At 45.1% G+C, this 5,629-nt stretch overlaps 1 non-coding gene and 2 pseudogenes across 1 annotated transcript; 1 reads left to right on the top strand and 2 right to left on the bottom strand.

Moving 5' to 3' along the window:
* Positions 1-1,093: 1,093 nt before the first annotated feature.
* Positions 1,094-1,247, bottom strand: LOC149095289 (5.8S ribosomal RNA). The gene has a single exon (XR_016205037.1). It is a non-coding gene; the product is annotated as a 5.8S ribosomal RNA (ribosomal RNA).
* Positions 1,248-1,478: 231 nt separating this feature from the next.
* On the bottom strand, positions 1,479-2,201 carry LOC149095288 (small subunit ribosomal RNA; annotated as a pseudogene; the record flags this gene model as incomplete).
* Positions 2,202-3,683: 1,482 nt separating this feature from the next.
* LOC149095287 (uncharacterized) lies at positions 3,684-5,629 on the top strand (annotated as a pseudogene).

Here is a 5,629-nt window from a genome sequence, read left to right as displayed (position 1 = left end):
GTTTTCACTCACCCTAAGACTCGCGCACATGTTAGACTCCTTGGTCCGTGTTTCAAGACGGGTCGGATGCACCCATATGACCGCCAACATCCTAAGGGCATGGTACGAGATCACCACTCCCAACGACCGGCAGCGTTCGCCGAGCACTGCAAGCAGTCCACCGCATTGGACAGCCGGCCGGAGGGAGGGGACCCTAGCCACAGGAGGCATGCCCTGCAACTCCTCGGTCGGGCCCGAGCCATGAGAGAACCGGGCTGTAACAGCACGGACCCCGGAGGCCCACACCTACCTTCCCGGTACCTTTCAGACCCAGTCCCAACCGACGTTGACGCGCGCCCAAGAGAAGTGCGACGGTGGGGGAGAAACGAGCACCGGGCCGCGGTCCATTCAGATCCGCAAACCCGCCGTCGATCCCACCCACCGGCTGAATCTCAAACGGCGCATTGCTGAGCCCATTCGTTTCCATTTCAACGGTTTCACGTACTTTTTAACTCTCTTTTCAAAGTTCTTTTCATCTTTCCCTCACGGTACTTGTTCGCTATCGGTCTCACGCCAGTATTTAGCTTTAGATGGAGTTTACCACCCATTTTGGGCTGCATTCCCAAACAACCCGACTCTTCGAAAGCACATCGTCAGCGGCCGGCGGCGCCACAGACGGGGTTGTCACCCTCTGCGACCTGCTGTTCCAAGCAACTTAGGCACCGCCGATCCACCTAGAAAGTGCTTCTCGCAACTACAACTCGCCGATGCAGGCATCGGAGATTTCAAATTTGAGCTCTTCCCGCTTCACTCGCCGTTACTGAGGGAATCCTTGTTAGTTTCTTTTCCTCCGCTTATTAATATGCTTAAATTCAGCGGGTAGCCTTGCCTGATCTGAGGTCAAGAAGGTATGCTTCGCCTCCGCGACTCGAGCGGCGGGCACCCGACGGCACGCGAAGGACTGGTCACACTTTTAGCCTCCGCTGGTGTGCCGCGGGAAAAACCCGGCAACCGCAGTGAGTCTCTCTGCCTTTCAAGGGACACGGCCGCTCCCACTGGGTGGCCGTGACGCCTCAACGCCGCCGGCAAGTTTTTGCCTGCGATGGATGATATCCGACACTCAGACAGACATGCTCCTGGGAGAACCCAAGAGCGCCATTTGCGTTCAAAGATTCGATGATTCACTGAATTCTGCAATTCACACTACTTATCGCAGCTGGCTGCGTTCTTCATCGATGCGTGAGCCAAGAGATCCACCGTCAAAAGTTGTCTCTGGCATTTTTCTTTTCAACTTTCGGGCGAACCGCCGGTCGGCGGACGCCGTCACAGTCACATCAGACAATAGACACGTACATTGGCCACAGGAAAAACACAGGCGGGGCAGGCGAGGCGGCCGCGCGGTTGCACGTCCGATCGCCATTTAACGGCCCGGGCCGACCCCTAAATGGTTTGGTACAGTTCACAGAGCAAACAACGGAGTTGTTTTTGGATTGCATCGGTAATGATCCTTCCGCAGGTTCACCTACGGAAACCTTGTTACGACTTTTACTTCCTCTAAATGATCAAGTTTGACCAACTTTCCGGCATCCGGCGCTCTGTTGCCAGAGTATCGGCGCCAGTCAGGAGGCCTCACTAAACCATTCAATCGGTAGTAGCGACGGGCGGTGTGTACAAAGGGCAGGGACGTAATCAACGCGAGCTGATGACTCGCGCTTACTAGGAATTCCTCGTTCAAGATCAAAAATTGCAATGATCTATCCCCAGCACGACGATGTTTGCAAGATTACCCACACCTCTCGGTGAAGGAGACACTCTCTGACATCGTCAGTGTAGCGCGCGTGCGGCCCAGAACATCTAAGGGCATCACAGACCTGTTATTGCCTTCCTGACTTTGGTTGGATACCAACAGTCCCTCTAAGAAGTTAACCGCCAATCGGGATTGGCGTAACTATTTAGCAGGTTAAGGTCTCGTTCGTTAACGGAATTAACCAGACAAATCACTCCACCAACTAAGAACGGCCATGCACCACCACCCATAGAATCAAGAAAGAGCTCTCAATCTGTCAATCCTTACTATGTCTGGACCTGGTGAGTTTCCCCCGTGTTGAGTCAAATTAAGCCGCAGGCTCCACTCCTGGTGGTGCCCTTCCGTCAATTCCTTTAAAAAAAGGAAAAAGGTTATAAATGCTGATTTCACGTTAACGCGTGACAGGAAGGAGGTTGATTTCTCTTAGAAACGAGCAAAATGTCAATTTCACGCAGCGCATAAGCTCAATGATGTTAATTTCAGGTCTAAATAGGTTAAAATGTTGATTTCTCCTTAACGCTTGACGGCAAGGATGCTAGTTTCACTTAGAAAACAACAAAATGGTAATTTCACGCAACTTATAAGCGCAATGATGTTGATTTCACGTGAAAACGCGTAATAAATAGGGCTGACAGATTAACAGATTAAACCCTTCTCCGCAACGTACGGGTCTCCATACATCTGCATGTCCGCTGATCCCAGAAGCTCAAAACACTACAAATCATGCCGATTTGAATAAAACCAACGCAACCTGGGTCACAGATCTATGTTACAATCGATCGCTACTTGCTGGCCATTCTTATGTTTAAAACAATCTAGTTACCAGTTCGAGAAATGTGCGGAGAACGTGATCGCAATGCATGCCGGGAAGGGTCTTTACACCTCGTGCGCGGGAAAGCATGGCGCTCGATACAAGACAAATTTAAATTTGTCTAGTATCCGAGTCCGCTTCCAAGCTTTGACGCTAGCAACGCTTGGCAAATGAGCCACGACTCACCAGAGGCTATTTTTTTTGGGCAAGAACTGCTCTTGGACTTTGCTGCCTGGCTCCATCTGACTTCGAACGCCGATAACACGATTACGGTATATCAGCTGTCTTCGAAGTTTCAGAACACATTTTGATTCTTTAAAACGTGCTGATGACTTACGGGTTTATCGAGGCTTTATGATGCCTCTCAACCACCAGGCAGGCACACAAGGTACTTTAAAACAATGCTTAACATATTAGTTGACAGAGCTCTAATGCGGCACATCTCTTTTTTGTTCGATGAATTTCGTTTGACTCTCGATCGATTCACGTGTTGTGCTCACGTCACAATACCCGACGTAAACAATCTGTTCCCAGATTTCCGCTCTATATATGCTGTGAGATTTGATTTTGACTTCATACACTATATAAACAGTCTGCCTGTTTGCTGTTCAACAAATAAACTCCTAAAAACATGGCTAGGAAAAGCCAAGTATTTTTGCATACGTTATAACTCGAAAACGAAGCAAAAACCAGCGACAAAAATACAGGGCCACGTTTTTCTATTACATTGAAGACCACATGCAAGAATTCAAGCCCTTTCGCGAAAATTTTTTTTTTCACCCAAGTCGTCACTTAGCATGGTTTTGCACTCAGCCCTTCAATTTATTATTTCTATTTTCTCTTGGGACCATTCTCAGTCCCAGGTGAAACTGGAAACAGTTCTTATGCAAAATTTTAGAGGGCAAACAAATAGTATTATGGTATTTTTGAAAGTGGCCTATTATAAAATATATATTTTTAACAAGAAGTATTATGGTATTTTTGAAAGTGGCCTATTATGAAATATACATTTTTTCTTTTCGCTAGCTGGCTGGCATTTTTAAGTCTTTGGTCAATCATGACTCAGACATTGTTCTATGATTTTAACAGGGACTTACCGACTCTCTCGAGGTTTCCTTGGCATCTGCGCTCAGGCATTCACATAAACAAGCACAAACTACATACGATCGGTGGACAGCAAATCAGAAGAAATGGCTGGCGGTTAACTTGGCCAGAGATTATGCAGAGGGCCGTCTCAACGAAGAGGAAGATGCGACTGCTGAGGAACCAGAAGAGGGTTGTGCGGATGTAAACAGGGGTGATTTCGTGGCTGTTGTCACAGAGGAGAGCACCAGATCCAGTCCATAAAAGAAAGAGAGGCAATGCTGTTGTATTACAAACACATAGGCACCAACTTGTATAAGCTTGAACTCTCAGGTCAAGAGTGGAAAGAAGGCATCGACAGCCTTGTTCCTGTACAATTGCAAGCCACCAAAAAGCGAGCCGGCGTCTACAAACTCATGACTTCCACTCATACCATCCACAAGGCAGTCAAAGACTAACTCTCTCTCCATGCAGTCTTACAGTCAAGCTCCGAGCAGTGAAAAACCGTCTGATTTCCCAAAAGCAGTTTCACTTCCCAAAGACCAGAATCAATTTGCAAAAGTTCACACCTCAATTTGTTTCCTCAAAATCTTGTGACCCGCATGAGAGCTTGACTGAAAGTTGCATGTTTTCAAACAAGAGGGCCTAACAGAATAAGAATAATTTAGTTGAAGATAAATGTTATCTTCATTACCGAGACAGGGTACCGATAATTTCTCAGTCGTTCCATGAATTCGTTGTTCCAGTTTCCCAAATGCAAGTGAATGAGAGGTTGATTTAATATGTAGCTTTAGTGACTTGGAATGACATCACCTCAATCATTTGAGCCAGTGATTGCTTTATTGAGCCAGTTAAATTGACTCCACATGTACAAACAAACGCAAATGACAATGATATTATTATTCTTAATTGGAACAAGGGCAATTTTTGCATGAAGTGAAATTCAAAATTCTATGCACATCTACAAATTCCGTAGATGCTTAGCCCATCAATGGAAGTGAGGCTGATGTCCATTCCTCCCTTTGATGCAAATGGCAAGTATTAATACTGGTAGTGTAGCAGCTCTCATAACTTGCTTTTCTTTGGTATTGTAAGCAGCTTCTATTGTTTTGAAGTGTAAGTCATTGCTTCAATTGTTTGGTCTTTTGTTTTTGGCTAGGGTAGTAACCCAATCATATTATACGCTACGAGAGATGCCACATTACCCATTAAAACTGCCAGACCAGCCCTCTATATAGGGCACACATGAAATTTCCAGTTTTGAACTGGGCAAATGAGACCTCGGCTCACAAATTTTTGTTTCAAGATCGATTGTTCATCCACTTGTGCACTCTTTTCAGTGATTAGGAAGCCTGTGAAAGATATTAAGTAAACGGTGGTTGAGCCCATAAGGTCTTTGCTGTCATTTACTCTTTTTAAAACTCGCTTTTTGTATTCACGGTTTCAAAACTTTCTGACGCACAGAGCAGTGCTGCAATCAAATGACTTAATTCTCAACAAAAAAGGCCAATAAATACTCAGATACTTGGTGATTGATAAACAATTTTACTCTATAAAAATTACTGTCCAGCCAAGAAACATGAGAGAGGTCATGCAGGGCTCAAAACTTAATGGGAGACTTAATGGATTTCTGGCTTTATTAGACATAATATTGGTACTGTCAAACAAATGACATGAAATTAATATCACCAGAGTTGCAATTATTAGGAGAAAGGCAGGAGATAGGAAACTTAATACTTGTGCCCTATAACTATGGTAACAGGAGTTACTGAGCAAGACAATAATCTTCAACTTAATATTGGGAGAAATGATAATTTCAATAATTAGCTTTCTAGTTGTTGTTTTCGGAAGGTTAATTCTGAATGAAGAGTGCTTTTTGTGTTCTGCACAGACACTAGCAGTTGAATAATGTTGTTTACACATTAAAGATTATTGACAGGAAATTTGAA

The sequence above is a fragment of the Orbicella faveolata genome, unplaced genomic scaffold (genome assembly GCF_042242905.1).
Source record: "Orbicella faveolata isolate gen_17 unplaced genomic scaffold, um_ofav_v1 contig_53, whole genome shotgun sequence".
In the NCBI taxonomy this organism is placed as follows: Eukaryota; Metazoa; Cnidaria; class Anthozoa; order Scleractinia; family Merulinidae; genus Orbicella; species Orbicella faveolata.
This window is presented reverse-complemented; position numbering and strand designations above follow the sequence as displayed.